The sequence below is a fragment of the Humulus lupulus genome, chromosome 6 (genome assembly GCF_963169125.1).
Source record: "Humulus lupulus chromosome 6, drHumLupu1.1, whole genome shotgun sequence".
NCBI lineage: Eukaryota > Viridiplantae > Streptophyta > Magnoliopsida > Rosales > Cannabaceae > Humulus > Humulus lupulus.
Genome location: NC_084798.1, coordinates 107,117,570 through 107,135,326, shown reverse-complemented (window position 1 = coordinate 107,135,326; position 17,757 = coordinate 107,117,570).

The window sequence follows — 17,757 nt, the reverse complement described above, 5'->3', positions numbered from 1 at the left end:
TCTCCTCCAAAACAACCTTTCTGCGAGGTTTGTGGTTATTAACATAGTCATATTCAAGAAAACTTTCATTTTTTGATACAAATGTTTTATTTTCTTTTGGACTATAGAAAATTCCATCTCTAATCTCTTTGGATATCCCACAAACATTCACACTTCAGAGCATGATTCCAACTTCCCGGGCTTTCCTTTGAGCACGCGTGCAGGACACCCCTTAATTCAAAAATGGTGTAAACTAGGTTGACAACCATTCCATAATTCCATGTGTGTCTTTTGGATGGACTTAGATGGAACAACATTCAATATGTCTAGAGCACATTGAATCGCATTTCCTCATAATGATAGTGGTAATGATGAGAAACTCATCGTTGATCTAACCATATCTAATAACGTTCTGTTCCGTCTTTCTGAAACACCATTTCACTGTGGCCTTTCAGGTGTAGTGAGTTGGGATTGAATTCCATGCTCACGCAAACGGTCCTCGAATTCAAAATCCAAGTACTCTCCTCCTCGATCAGTTCGAAGAGCTTTTAGTGATTTACCTAATTGCTTTTCAGCCTCTGCTTGAAATTCTTTGATCTTTCCAAAAGTTTCAGATTTTCTTTGCATCAAGTATAGGTAACCATATCTTGAATATTCATCAATGAAAGTGAAGAAATATTCATAACCTTATCATGATTGTACATTAAGTGGATTGCAAACATCCGTATATACTAGCTGAAGTGGTTCTGTGGCTCTTGAACCTTTAGCAAAGAAAGGTCTCTTGGTCATTTTGCGTTCTGGACAGGATTCACAAACAGGGAGAGATCCAATAGATAGTTCTCTTAAAGGACCATCCTTTACAAGCCTATTTATTCTGTTTAGACCAATATGGCCCAATCTCAAGTGCCACAGATATGTTTCACTATTAGAATCATTTTAATAGATCTAGGATTAGCTGTTTTAAATAATTCAGAATTATAAAAAAAAATTCATTCATTGTAAGTATGCAAGTTTTGTTTATCCCAAAGCATTTGCATAACAAGTGAATAGATAATTTCTTTAAATAATAACTAATTTATTAATAAAAGATATTAATGTTATGTAAAAATATAAATAAGTTTCTAAACATTAATAATCAAAATTACTAATAATAAACTAAATTTGTAGAATGTAGTTTTCTTTGTTTAAAGAAATCTAACATTTCTAAAACAAAATAAAGAAATTTAAATTGTTCAACTAACAATAAAATTACTAAATAATTTATTTCATTTAATTTTCAATTGTTAAATTAGTTATTTTTTTTAAAGGCTGAAAGACTCGTTTCCCTCTCTTCCATGGCGAAGAAGAAGAAATCGACTCAGAAGCCTATGACTCGTTCGGTTGCTCAGGGCTCGCCTTCAATCCAAGATGTGATTGACCAGGATGGATGTGTTGTTGATGATGTGCTCACTGACGGTGAAGGTCCGACTAAGAGATTGACCCTAAATGCTGAAGCGGTTGGATTGACGGAAGGTGGAGAAACCCAGATTGATACGCATAAGGCTTCTGAAATGTCTACTCCGTCTAGCTGGGCGGACAAAGTGGAGGCAGGAGACTTTCAGGCATCAGCTCAAACTCAATGGAAACAATTTATAGCGGGTAAACTCTCCTTTTGTGACCAAAAGCTTGAATTTGTTGAACCATTGATTAAAGATGGTAAGAAGATTGCCCAGGTTGATATTGAAGAGGTGAAATTCCAATATGCTAATTGGAGTTCTGCTGTTATTTGTATGGTCCTTGGTACTAATCCTCCAATGGCTATGTTTGAAGGGCTTATCAAAAGGGTTTGGGGCCATCTAGGGATTGCTCAAATCGCCAGGATGACAATGGGGCTGACTATGGTTAAGTTTAATGATGATGCTACTCGAGACCGTGTGTTGGAAAATGGTATCCTTCAATTTGATAGGAAACCAATTATCATTCGTCCATGGACAACTGATCTAAGTGCATTTCGCATGATCCGTTCAGTGCCTCTTTGGATTAGGTTACATGATTTAGGCCTTCAGTATTGGGGTAGAAAATGCCTTAGTACTCTTGTAAGTACGATAGCCAAACTGATAATGGTAGACAAATTTACTCGAGAGCGATCTAGAGTTCGATTTGCAAGGGTCCTGGTGGAGATGAATATCACAGATAATCCTCCTAGGATTATACAATACCTGAATGAACATGGTCAACTTATAGAACAAGGGGTGGACTACAAATGGCTTCCTGTTAAATGTAAAATTTGCTCAGGTTATGGTCATTCCATGGTAGACTGCTGAAGGGAGATTAAAACTCAGTGGATCAAGAAGGAAAATCCACCTAAAACTTCTCCTGAGGAAGAGCAGGACAAGGATGAACAACCTTTGGGTGAACTACCTGATCTGCCTAAGGATTTGGCTAAAGCTCCTACTGATGCTGAGGGTCAGAGTATTAGTGATACGGGTTGGCAATCTCCAAAGAAAGTGGTTCCTCTATCCAAACAACGGCCAACAGAGAGTAAGAACAATAGAGCAAGTAAAGTTTCTGTTGAACCAGGCCAGAATCAGACAAAATCTTTTGTGGTGCTCCAAGAGCAGATAGAGGGGGAGAAAGGTGCTATTACTAATGTTAGCTCTTGTTATGGATAATTGTAATATATTGAGCTGAAACTTAAGGGGGTTGAATAGTCCTAAAAAGCAGACTGCTGTTTTAGATGTTTGTAGTAGGAATAAAGTGGGGGTTGGAGCTCTCTTGGAAACTAAAATGAGGGGGAATAAAGTCATGGAGTTGATAGTTAATAAGTTTATGAACTGGGATTATTATTCTAGTCCTGTTACTGAAGGTAGAATATTGATCATATGGAGGAAGATATTTGTCAAGGTTATTGTTCTTGAGGAGACAAATCAATATGTCCACTGTTATGTTAAAATGGTTGTTCAGAGACATCCTTTTAGTGCTACATTTGTTTATGGGCTCAATACTATGGAGGAACGGAAGATTTTATGGCAAAGATTACCTAAGCTTTCTCTTCCAGCCACTTCTTGGGTTATCTTAGGAGATTTTAATGCAATATTTACTGCAAAGGATAGGAATAGAGGTACACCTGTGTCCAAATCGAAATTGTTAGATTCTTCTCAGTGGCTTACTGGGAATCAAATGGATTCACTTAAAAGTACTGGTTCTTTCTTTACTTGGACAAATAATCAAGATGGATCAGCTTGTATATACTCTAAAATAGACCATGTATTTGCTAACGAGGACTGGCTGGATTTTTTTCCTAATACAACAGCTATTTTTAGTTGGGAAATGGTTTCTGATCATTGCTCTTGTACTGTTTCTATTCTGGCCATGGAGAATTTGGGAGTTAAGTTGTTTCAATTTTATAACTTTTGGACTGATCATAAAGATTTTAAAGAGGTGGCTTTGACTAGTTGGAGGAAGTCGATTAATGGGACTGGTTTGAAGGCTATTTATCTGAAGACAATGCGGCTGAAACATAAGTTGAAGAGATTTAATAGGGAGCATATTGGAGACATAGGAGTGCAATTTCAGATGGCAAAAGATCAATACCAGGCAGCTCTATTCCACGCGCAGCAACATCCCCGAGACCTTACTTTTCAAGAAAAAGCCAAGGCTGCTGCTAAAACTTTCACAACTCAGGAGCAAATGTATCATAGATTCTTGGCTCAAAGAAGCAAACTTACTTGGTTAAGGAAGGGTGACTTGAATACTTCTTATTTTCATGCTTGTTTAAAAAAGCGCAAGGAAGAGAATAGAATAGCTACTTACATAACTGAACAAGGTAGAGTGGTTAATAACTTTCCTGAAGTGGTTTCTCATTTTCTGGATCACTTTAGAAGTTTTATGGGTAGTCCTAGTTCAGCTACTAAGAAGATAAATCTGCATTGTGTGGAGATGGGATCCAAACTTTCAATTGACCAGCAGCTTCATTTGTTGAAGCCTTTCTCTCACAAGGAAATACGAGATGCATTGTTTAGCATTCCCAACATCAAATTCCCAGGTCCAGATGGGTTTGGTTATGCTTTTTTCAAGGTGTTATGGCTTGGAATTGGTAGTGAAATATGTAGAGCAGCAGGACAGTTCTTTGAGACAGGCAGTTTTCCTGAGGAGCTTCATAATACTACTTTGTCCTAGGTTCCTAAAACTGACAATCCTTCTCGGGCTGTGGACTATAGGCCCATTGATTGTTGTTCTACCATATACAAATGTATTTCAAAGCTACTTTGTTCTCGTTTGGCCAGGGTCCTTCCTGATCTGGTTCAATTAAATCAGGGAGCTTTTGTTCAAGGTAGATCAATAGCTCATAATATCTTGATATTCCAAGATCTTATCAAGAATTATGGGAGAACTTCTACCTCGCCTAGATGTGCTATTAAAATTTACTTAAGTAAAGGGTATGACACAGTCGATTGGTGGTTTCTTGAGGATCTCCTAAAGCCTTTGTGTTTTCCTATGAGATTTATAGGCTGGATTATGACATGCTTAAAAAACACATCGTATTTCTTGCTTATGAATGGAAGGGTTCAAGGCAGTTTTAAGGGTGAGAAGGGGCTTCGTCAAGGGGATCATATGTCGCCGCTTTTGTTTGTTTTTAATCATGGAATATCTTACTTGGAGTCTTCAATTGGCAGCTGAAGATTCTGCTTTCAGGTTTCACCCTATGTGTAAAAGTCTTAAACTTCTTAGCTTATGTTTTGTAGATGATCTGATTTTATTTTGTAAAAGATCTCTTTCTGCTGTTCGAGGGCTCAAGGATGCTCTAGGGGAGTTCAGTTCTGCTATAGGGCTCTATATTAATGCTAGCAAATCTCATATATTCTTTGGGGGAGTTTCTGCTGCTGATAGACAGATCATAGCTGCTGAGATACAACTTACAGAAGGGACATTTCCTCTTAAATATCTAGGTGTTCCTATGAGACCAACTAAATGGAAGCATGAAGATTGTGACATTATCATCCAAAAATTCAAAATTCAGTTACATACATGGGCTAGTAGACATTTATCCTTTGTGGGCAGAATCCAACTCATCCATTCACTTCTCTTTGGGCTGCGGAACTACTGGATGAGCATTTTTGCGCTTCCCCAAAGTATTATTAAGGATGTTGAAAACTTTGTCGTGGCTTTCTCTGGGGAGTTAATGGTAATAGAAGCAGGATTCACATGGCATCTTCGACGAAGGTTTGTCTTCCTAAAGCTTATGGAGGTCTTGGGTTCAGAAATGGTTCAATTTAGAACCGAGCCATCTTAGCAAAGTATATTTGGGCCATTTCTGAGAAGCATGATGTGCTTTGGGTCAAATGGATTAATTATATCTATTTCAAAGACTCAAATTTCTGGTCTTACAAGCTGCCACTTGATACAAGCTGGTATTGGAGGAAGTTATGTAATCTGAGGGGAAAATTCAGTTGTGATGAGGTAAAAGCTGCTGGTGCTTTAGGGAAGTTTCAAACCTCTAAATTGTACAATAGTACTCTTTGCCAACAACAGGTAGGCTATCATCATGCTGTTTGGTGTCGGTTGTCTATCCCTAAACACAGGATTTTGCTATGGCAAGTAGTTAACTCTCAGCTGCTTACCCGAGATAACATGCTCAGGTTTTGTGTGCCTCTTGAGTCTCTTATGTGTCCTGTTTGTGGTAGCTCTACTGAGAGTCACTTGCATCTATTCTTTGAGTGCTATCTATCCAAGCAGGTTACAGATATAATCTTTGATTGGATGGGATTTAAAGCCTGGCCAAAAGAGTTTGCTGGTTGGAAGGTTTGGCTTGATAGCAGAAAACCAGGAATCCTTTTTTCTATCACTAATATGATATTGGCTGCTGTTATCTATAGTATTTGGAGGAATCGAAACAGGTGTATATTTTTGGAGTTACATGGACCGCTGATTGTCTTGCCACAGAGATTATGACTATAATTCAATACAGATTTTTCATTGTAAAAAATAGAAAATTATCTTTACAGGAACAGAGATTTATAGACAAGATTACAATGTAATTAGTTTCGGTGGGTTGATTTTATTGACTCTGTTTGTACGGTTTTGCTGGGGTTTTTACCTTGTTTAGGTGTATTGGTTGGTTGATTAATGAAGTTCAATTCCTTCTTGATCAAAAAAAAAAAAAAAAACTACTCAACAACTTCTCCATCTCTTTACTTGTTATTCTAATCCTCATCGGTTTCTTCCTCCTTTTCAGGGTTTTGATTCTGTAAAAGGAAAAACAAATGAAAAATAGATTAGTGGCATATATTTTTGAATCGAATATCCAAAAATTTGTATATGATATTCATAGTATTTGAATCTATTATTCAAAGTCGAAAAATATATGTAAATCTTATTTACCTTTTTCGTTTGATATAAATGATGATACTCAGCAAAGACTTCCTCTGTCATTGCTCGCCACATCTCATGTGCTGAGTTATGGTGTATATATTTTTCCTTTGTTTCATCAGGCATGGTTGAAAGCATGCAATAACATGGCAACCGATCGGATTTCATCCAATTTGCATATTTTTCTTCTGCCTCATAGCTAGTAGCCAAATGTTGTTCTGTTGGAGGTTTTTCATAGACTCTTCACATCATCTTTTTATAAGAAAAAATGGTCAACATGCATTGAAACCAGTGTTGCATATTTTCAGTTTCAAAAACCAAGGATTTGAGAAAAGTATCAGTGTGTAATTCACCAATAGACATTTTTGCTGGGAATAAATAAATAAATACAAATATTATTATATTTAGAAAAATAAATATCAAAGTTTCAGAAATTAAACGTGATGCATGAGCACAATTAAAACACATAAAATAAAGTTTAATTTCCACGATAAAACTTTCTAACAATTAAAATGCCACCTTAGGGTTGGTCAAATTAATCTTAGACAATTTATAAGACATTCTTATCTTTATTGTTTAAAACTTAAAAATAACTCATTATTTTCTCTTTTAAACATTAAAGTGCCGCTTAGTTTGGTCAAGTTATCATTATCCACTGCAAACGCTTAATCATAACTTTGTAAGTGTAACCCATTATTTATGAGTTCATGACTCAACTTAGGACATGTCTCCTTAGGGTCGGTCAAACCTAAAATACATCATTAGTTCCTATCTTTGTAAAAAATATAACCTTGCTATTGACATGTAATGACACCTTCCTTAAGGGGACGAAAACAAAGCCGTCACGAGGTGCTATTCACATCTCTCGGTGTTATATTAATAATGGAGACCACAAGTTATGTTTGAGATATCAACCCTCTCCCACTCACTATTTTGAAATAAGGGTTTTTAACCTAATTAGTTCCAATTTAATTATAGTTTCTTTAAACTTTATGACCATAATTAAAATTGAAAAGAAAGCGAGTTTTTAGGTCCATATACAATTTTAAATTACCAATTATGTTCATCTAAACTTTACTAAAAAAAAATTTTAAAATACAGTTGGTTTAAAGAAATTAAGTCATAAAGATTTAAAACCGGTGTGATATTTTACCAAGTTTTCAAAAAATAAAACTAAGTAATTTATATGCAATTGGTTTCGCAAAACAAATCATATAAACATATAGGACAATCCTAATAATCATGTTTCTACCGATGAGATGCATGATAATGACTGTGTGGGTTTTTTTTGTATGGCACAAAATGCATGAACAATTATTAATCACATGAAAACAATTATTTAAATAAATAAACAATAAATGTTGAACCAGGTGCTTTTGGGTATTTCTAATTTTACAACCTCTTTATAAAATTAAAATAAAATAAAATAAAACCGCCTTGATCTCCATCAGGCTTCTTTACTTTACTTTTGGTAGGATATGTGTCGTTGGTCTAGAATAGTAATAAGAAAATAATTTTCGAATTATCTTAATTAATTAAAACAAAACTTTTAAATAATCATTATTTTATTTTCCTTTTAAATTAAAACAACTTTTAATTAAAACACTGAAATAAATTTAATTAAAATCTGTTATTTTTTAAAAAAAATTTAAATAATATTTTCAAAAAAGTTTGTTAGGATAACAAAATTTTCTCATTATTTAAATATCAAATTTTGTAATAAATAGGATATTTAACATTTTAAAATTAAAAAATAAAAGATTAATTTTAGAAAAATAAAAAAATTATGGACCAGTAAGACGGGGACACGTGGCACCATTTGGTGCTGCCGGGGCCCACTTGTACGGAACCGTACAGATCAGTACGGACCCGTCTGTACGGACATCTGTACGACATCCCCGGCAGCAGCTCGGAGGGTGTCCTTGGAGGAACTGTGGCTGAATTCTGAATCCCAGGCTCTGTTTTGACTTTGTGTGATCGGAATTACAATTTTATGGTATCAAAAACCAAATGATATTACATAAATCCTATGCCCTTTAATGGCTTACACAATGATCTAATCATAAAAAATCCTAACCCAAAACACCATACAATTAACGATTCAACATTCTCATGCATTCAATCATATTAAGTCATCTATTCATTCATAAAAGACAAATAAATGCATAAAACTAAACCCACACAGATTCAATATATATATATATATGTGAAGAAGGCTCTAGTACCATTTGTTGGTTTTTATAGATCAAATCAGAGATTATACGCAGCTGAACAACAATCAAAATTGTTAATTTAACCCCACAAGATTTCTAGATCTACTTCTTCACTTACATATATATTGAATCAAAAGTATAAATAGAAAATTACCTCTAGTCCTTCCTTGCTGCTATCTTTTTGTACGGAAAAAATCCTTGAGATTCCACACCAAGATCTTCCAAAATGTTCTCAACACTCAAAGAACGAGTGTGGGCTCGCTATACAAAATAATAGGCAAAATCTATTTATCAGATGTTCTCAAAACATGAGATCTAATAAAGTTTGGACCTAAGTTTTGAAGAACAGTGACCTATGCTTGTATCACTATTCTATTTCTCTCAGGGAGATTTCACGATATATTTTCTATCACTAAAAAAATATCGTTATGAAAAACTGATCTCCTATATTTAATATATCCAACAAATTAAAAATAAAATAATAGTTATTTTAAACAATTTGAAAATAACTAATAAGATATCAGGTTTTGTTTAAATAATAATATTTTAATCATATTACAATATCTCATTATTTATTTAATATTTAAATAACTAAAATTGTGGAACAAAGAAACTTCTAGAAGAATCTTGTGTGCGTAGCACAGTGACTGTGCACTGTGCTACACATGTGCCACATGCCAAGGAAGGCATGTGATTTTTCCCATTTTTTATTATTATTTAAATACCAAAATCCCAAAAATAAATTAATTCAAAATTAATTATATTTTTGTTAAATCAAATAATTAATTAATTACACATAATTATACAATAATTATGTTGAGTGCATAGAAAAATATTTTAGTTATCGAATAAGTCATTTTGCCCATTTTTGTATTTATCTTTGTAAGTGTTGTTTGAGCTATTTCAGTGACCATGACCCTATAACATTAAGCTCCAATAAATTGAAACTAAATAATTAAACTCTTTAATTGTAATAGTTAATTTATTAATTTTGATATTTTCTCCACTATAAATTCAGAATTTCACTCTTTATGTTATAGATATACTTTTATAGAAATTTTGTTTTAAGTCGTCCATTAATATAACCATCTTACAATAGTTTAACCCTCTAATTAATTAGTTCAAAAATTAGAATGGAATAATTACCATTTTACCTTTCAAGTTTACTTCTTATTCCTTAACTACCATTAATTCACTAGTGAATAATTAATCTATAACCTAATTATATATTTGGGCTCAAAATCATTCAGTTCCAGAATTAACCCTTAAGGGAACTAATATACGATCCATTAGGAAAGATTAGATTCCTTATTGTTAATACATGTTCCCAGCCATCCATGATATTAAATCTCCAAAACAAAAGTCATTAGCCTCATTCTATAAAGAGACCTTAACGAATGAATCAAAAGATTAATAACATGAACAGGAGTTCATGAACACTCAAGATTTAGGTTGATCTATAAATGATCATCAGTTATGATATGAATGATAAGTCTTTATTATTAAATGGTTTTTGGATAAAGACTTTTATTCATATCGGTCCATGTCATATATAATCATATTATATAAAGCTCCTTTACCGAGATGTCTTACCACATCAATAATCCGAATCTAGATTATTTGTATCAACATGATACTCAGCAAACTGTACTTACAACCCCAATTAAAGAAATCCATAACTTCAATTTGTTGTTGTTGACTAATTTTTATTCATTCATGTGATCTTAATTCTCTCGTACTAATACAAGATCACATCCTTAATAATGAATATGAAAATTTTCTGATATTTACAAAATTATTCAAAAAATAATTTAATAATCTAAATATAAGAAGAATAAACCATTTTATTTATTTATTCATCGAAATAATAAATTTCTTTTAGATGCTTTTAGGAAATACTCCTAACAAAATGTTTGACACCCTCTTAAGATTCACATTAAAGTTGAACACACTCAAGTGGACCTTTGGAGTTTCGTTGGGGAAGTTCCTCGATTTTATGGTAAATTCCCGTGGTATTGAGGGAAATCTTGATAAAATCAGAGCATTATTGGAAAGGAACCCACCAAGAAACAAAAAGGAGGTGCAATGCTTGACGTGGAGGGTAGCAGCAGTTAACAGGTTCATTTCTAGATCCACCGACAAGTGTCTCCCCTTCTTCTACAACCTTAAAGGGAGAAAAAAGTTTGCTTGGGATGAAGATTGTCAGGAAGCCTTTGCTAAGCTAAAAGAACACCTTGGAAAACCGCCCCTTTTGGCTAAGTCCAAAAAAAGGGAAAGGTTATATCTATACTTAGCAAGCGGTTGGTAGATGCAGAAACCTGGTACCCAAAACTGGAAAAATTAGCATATGCCTTGGTGGTGGCCTCGCGAAAGCTAAGGCCCTATTTTCACACTCATGCTATTGAAGTGCTCACCAACACCCCTATGCGTCAAGTCTTGTATAAACTAGAGACTTCAGGAAGTTTGCTAAAATGGTCGATTGAATTGAGTCAGTTCGACATCATTTGTACCCCAAGAATCTCAATCAACATGCAGGTACTTTCAGAATTTATAGTCTAGTTTACCTACCGACCCCATGAAGAGGAAGAAATAGGAGAAAATGAACCGACTTACGAAGGAAAAGAAAAGAAACCTAAAGAATGGAGCCTCCATGTGGACGGAGCATCAAACGAGAAGGGGCAGGAGCTGGCATAGTAATGACGGGACCTGGGGGGCACAAGATGTATTGTGTAATAAGATTCAGATTTGAAGTTTCCAACAATGAAACAGAATATGAAGCACTCCTTGCTGGCCTGCGACTAGCCAAGGAGCTAAAGGTAACACATTTTCATATTTTTAGTGACTCACAATTGGTTGTATTTCAGGTGAAAGGTTAATATAAAGCAAGAGGCCCAAAGATGGCTGCACACATGTCCAAGGTGAAAGGGTATTTGGACCTATTGGAACATTATACCATAGAACTAATCCCAAGAGAGCAAAACATGAATGTCGATGATCTTGCAAAGCTCGCCTCCACCCGAGATGGAGATATGCTTGAGTCCATCCCCATGGAATACCTTTCCAAACAAAGTATCGCAGAGAGGGAAGTTCACATGGTCAACGTCCCCGAGGGTTCGTGGACCAAACCCATCTTGAGGTACTTAAGTGATTGAACGTTTCCTTTGGACAAAAAGGATGCCAGTAAGCTGCTTTACAAAGCCTCCAGATACACCCTAGTTGATAAAGTCTTGTATAAAAGAGGCTACTCGACCCCGCTCCTCCAATATATAAACAAGGAGGAAGCTGTGAATGTTTTACTAGTGATACGCGAAGGAGAATGTGGAAATCATGCTAGGGGGCAATCCACGAAAAAAAGGCCATGCGACATGGGAATTATTGGCCTACCATGGAAAAGGACGCGAGCGACTTCGCAAGGACATGCGACAAGTGCCAACGGCATGTAAACTACCCTAGACAGTCACCAAATGAGCTGGTGAGCATGAACAGTCTATGGCTCGTTGTTGTGTGGGGGATCGACTTGATTGGCGTGTTACTAGCAGCAGGAGGAGGAGCAAAGTACATGATTGTAACAGTGGATTACTGTACGAAGTGGGTTGAAGCAGAGCCTCTAGTCAATATAATGGCCAAGCAAATCACCGCCTTTGTCAACAAGCTTATCATCTATAGGTATGGGGTGGCCTACAAGAAAATCTTCAAAAATGGCACCCAGTTTGAAGGATGCTTGTTCGATGAATATTGTACAGAAAGGGGGATCAAGAGGAGTTTTTGTGCTGTAGTACACGCACAAGCCAATGGACAAGTGGAAGCCATCAACAAGATCCTCAAGAAGAACCTGAAAACCAAATTGGAAAAGTTGAAGGGAGTTTGGGTCGAAGAACTGCCTAATGTGCTTTGGGCTTACAGGACCACCCCTTGTTCGAATACCAGAGAAACACCTTTTGCCTTAGCCTATGTGTTTGAGGTAGTTCTTCCCATAGAAATGAAAGTCAATTCTTTTTGTGTACAAGCATACGATGACCAGGCTAACCATGCAGCGTTGGCTGAAAATTTGGACCTGTTGGAGGCAAGAAGAGAAAAGGCACAGCTGAGGTTGGCAACATACCAACAGCTGGCCGCAAGGTACTATAACTCAAGGGTGTGAGAGAGGGCATTCACGGTAGGAGACCTTGTGTTAAGGAAAGTCGTGCCAAAAACTCGTGACCCAAAAGTGGGCGTACGAGGGGTTAACTGGGAGGGACCCTACTAGGTTGCCCAAGTTGTGCCCCTTAACATCGAAAAGCTAGCACGTTTGAATGATACCATGGTACCTAGAGAGTGGAACGCAGAGCACCTAAAAAAATACTATTAGTAAGAGCTCCATATCTGAGGCAAGAATGTCTTTACTTTGTCTAAGTATGCAATGTCGGGTTAAATAGTTAAGAATTAAGGAGGTTATCTCAAAAGCCTCAATAGATGCAATACTGCCATGAGCACCTTTGTAATCTACCTATCTTTAACGAGAATATTTCCTTTTCCATCCTAGTTGTTATTTTTTTCTCATGAAAACAACCATATAACAGATCTGAGAACATGGTGGGGATAAAACGACCAAAGTGCTCAATGAGATAAATCCCACAGACCATTTGGGGGTTTTAAGTCCAGCGTTTTTGGGTACCTTTAAACGACTCAGGTCGGGATTTTTTCCCCAAGTTAAGAATATTATTTTAAATAATATTATATTTGTTTGGAAATTATTCCATGAGTTATTGGTAGCCAAATTATGAATTTTGTGATTTAAAAGTCAAGATAAGACTTTCGGTCTTAGACCGACATAAAAACCCTGATCGGGTAAAAATCTTGGAAAATAAAATGAAAAACTATGAAAAATATATTTTGGGCATAAAATACATTCATAAAAATTAAAGTTTGGTAAAAAATAATAAACCTAAGAGAAAATGGAAATTTTAGGGCATTTTGTGTTAAATGCTTAATTTTGACTAATTGGGGAATTTTATTCCATAAATGGACCTTAAGTTAAATTTTATTATGATTAATTAAATTAAATGCGAGAGACATTTAATTTAATTATTATGTTTTAAGTTTTGTGTTTAAAAGTTAATAAGGGTGAAAAAGGTTATAGGAAGTCAAAGTAGATTTTTTCCTCTTAGGAAATATTTATTGACCTTTATATTATATATATATATATATGATACATAAATAATTAAAGGGGTGGCTGGCCATGTGGGAAATTATTTGGGTGGAACAAATGGTTTTAAGTTTAATCCCATTTTAACTATAAGGGTTAAAGGCACCAAGTGGATAGTAAAACACTTGAGTGTTTTTAGGATATGTTTTAGAGCTTTGTAAGCTCTTCTAACCCCCAAAACCGACCAAACCCTCTGTCAGTTTCACTATCATCTTTTTTAAAACTATCTCATGTTTTCTCTCCATCTTCAACCTCAAGAACAGTAAGGAGGCTTGGAAGCATTTAAGCTTTGGTCTAGGAAGGGTTTTCGCTAAGGTAAAGTTTCAATAAACTAGACTTTTGTAAAGTTTTAACCATAGATTTTAAAATATCTGATTATCTATGTTGTTGGGGGGAGTTGGTTAAGGTTTTGAAAGGTTTTTGAAGGAGCCAAAGCTAATAGGAAGATCCAAACCTTAAGCAAGAACAACAAAGAGGTAAAAAGTTTACTTTTTATGGTTGCTATTCTATGGTTTTTATTTTTAAGCATTATTTTATATATTTAATGCTTAAAGTTTCTTATTGGTGATGTAATAAGGTTATGGTAGTTGTTTTATAATTTTTATGATGCTTGTGTGTGGATTTTTGAAAATACGGACCAAAACCCCCAATGGTTTTGTTAGAAACCTGAAAACAAAATACATGTTTTGAGCTGTGACTTCCAAGGGATCAAGCATCCACTGTATATTTATTTTATAAAATTTAATTGTACTGTAATGTTGTTGAGATTGAGTACATAAAATTGAGTTTTTGAAACACTAAAAACTATTTAAAAATGAGTGAGTTATGCTATTTCAAAGTTAGGAAAAAAACAGTTTTTCTGTATTGTTGATTTCGGGACCAAGTTTGAACATCAACTTTATAGGGCAAATAAACCCAGTTTTTTTCTAAAATTTGGTGGAAATATTATTGGCATAACCTACTATTCCACTATAAAATTTGGTAAGAAAATACTGAACGGTTTGAAAGTTATTAAGTGTCAAAGTTTGGAAAAAAAATAAGTTCTAGAAAATAAGGTCATTTTTACCTCATTGTTGGAAAATAATTTCACCAATAAAAAATGCTCATTTTGATCTAAGATTTTACAAAGAGCTAAATGGCATACCAACTAGTCAGGATGGGAAATTTTTAACGGTTTTCCTAATTAAGACAAATTAGGCAATTTTCTTAAAACAGTTTTTAGAGATTAAAACCTTAAGAAAAATAAAAGGAAAATTAAGAGTTTATTTTCTTAAAAAATAATTAAGGAATTTAATTTGTATTTTCTGGATATAATACTGGCTAAAATTTTCTATATATTTAACCGACTTGTTGAAATTATGGGTTAATAGCGATGCATTTAAAGAATAAGATTTTTAGCTGATTGTGGGAAAAAGAAATTGTGATACCCGAGCCTAGGTATGGAGACCCTAGGATAGGTCTCCCCGAGACATAGGGTTTAGTCTCAAATGTTTTTGTATGAATTTCCTTAATGGGTTTAAAACCAAATAATGATCATTAATCTTTACAAATGATTTTATTAAAATGACCAAACTGCCCAAAATAATAATAATGAATTATGAGTGCCATAATTAATCCGAGTATACTATATGGATAAATACAGTATTGGCTAGCGTAACTGGACTAAACATTGGAGGGTGAAATTCTGCTGAGTGCTAAGCACCTCAAGTAAGTCAACTTATATTGTGTGGCTGCAACATGAAACGACTATTGTATTGTATGTTAGTATAGGGACACATGCACATATATACACTGTCGTAGAAAGTTGCTCAGAGACGTTAGTCTAGAGAGTGCTGATTTAGAAAATATGAACAGTAGATATCCGTCATATCCTAGACGGTTGATCCCCATCACACTACTTGATTTTATTATGTCCGGTTCATTATCACGACGAGTGGCCAAGAGGTGAGGATTGCTGGTTAAACCTAGGGGCGCCAAAATGAATGGGACATAGGGGCCCTCATGCTTACTTAATAAGTGAACGGTTAGAACCCGAGCAAGTGCTCTGATAAGTTATTCCCGGATAACAGCCGTGAATATTGGCCATTCAGTGAGAGTGCCTAGAGATACTAGGGGTTGCCAAGTTAGAGTGAGGCTGAACACCCTAGGGGCAACTGCTAACCCGTACCACTGATTAACATAGAAGTCTCTGTAAAACCATGTAAATTCCATTACACCATTGGATAAGTAGTGATGCCCTAGGAAACTTGATGGTTACCCTTGTGAGGGATTTACTCTTGGAAAAGTAGCGATGTCTTAGGTAACACGATAGTTACCCTTGATGGGAATATTTATTGGCTAGATCTTATTGTTGAGACTCGGTTCTCTCTTATAGATTTTCATTTATGCTGGAGGGCGTGTTATGCCCGAATTGTTGGAAATTGTCGAGTGATGGTCTTGAATTATATTGTGATATATTATATCTGCTTGCTATCAGATTTTCTATGTGCAGGGATATATATTTGTCGATAAGATATAGTTGTGATATAATATATCTGCTTGTTCTGGGATTTTCTTAGTGCATGAATTTATCTGGTTATATGAAATAATTTGTCATTGGTTATTAGGCATGACCATAAGTTTGACAGGATGCTTTGTGTTCTTGAAATTGATTATGCAGGGTTCGGATGGATCCGGAACCCTAATTCTCAACATGATTTTGTTTTAAAGTTGAACTTAAAAATCATTTTCGCTTACCTAGTTGTTTCTTGTTGTAGGTAAGAACAAGGGAAAGGCAGAGCAATGAGCACTGGAGTCTACCTTGCAAATGTACATGTGGACCGACCTTTTGGGAAACCGTTTTATTTTTGGAATTGTTGTATAATTTTCCTAAACTAGGCTGACTCTACTCTTTATAAAATATGTTTAAATTAAATATTTACTATGGCCATACGACTTTTTAAAAAGTTTTTTTTATACGGGTTATTGAGACATTTTGTCAAATGAAAACATTTATATTTCCACATTATTGAGTCTTGAAAATCCAGGTCGTTACAGGGGGTGGCGTATATAGACAAAAAGAAAGAAAGAAAGAAAGAAATAAAGAGGCACCTCTTTCATTCATGAGGGTTAGCTACCCTTATTGATATCAAGGGAGCCAAAAGGTCCTAGTAATAAGAAGCCTAATTAGATAATAGAACATAGCAATATTCTGTCACAAAACAAGAATAAACCATGAGGACTTGTCAAAGTTCCCCGTGAGAAGAAAATGACCTAGAGAAACCTCACAGGCACAATAATTAAGTAGTATTACAACCAAGTCAAAATAAGTAGTGTTGACCCACGATTTGGCCAATGACACAGAGTCAAATATATGACAAAAGATCAAACGACAAGTAAGAAAGATAATCTAACAGAAGAGAAGATAACACCGAGGATTTATAGTGGTTCGGCCCCAAACGATGGTAATGACCTATGTCCACTTAGTGCTATTATTAAGATTGAATCTCAAAGTAGTGATCAAAGAACTAGGATTCTTGAGTTTCACAAACCTTGGGAGAAATACAATAAAACGATGAATAATTGCACTATAGCTCTCTCTTTTTCTCTATCTTAGCAAAAAGATTCAGGGATCAAAAAGTCCCTTCCTTGAGCTATTTCATGTCTATTTATAGGCTCAAGGAGGGTTACATATGCCAACGTGCCCTATCTTTCCTTAATAATCGCGTCTCAAGATTATAATGAAGAAATATTCAATGCAATTATTATAAGATTACAGTTTAAGAAGGAAGTAAATCAAGTTATACGACCAGCCTGGTCGTATCTAAAAGTTAACCCCTGGTGAAGCGATGTGCCTCTGGTCGATATTCGAGCAGTACTTTGGCCACTTGTCAACCATGTGTGAGAAATCCTCACCACGTCATCAGTAGCCATATTTATGGTAAACATTTGCCCCCCAAGTTTATTTATTGTGACCAGCAATAAGTAAACTTAGGAAACTGACTCTTCGAATACCCCACGAAATCTGTCAGAGCCGCCCAAGCTTTCTCAAAA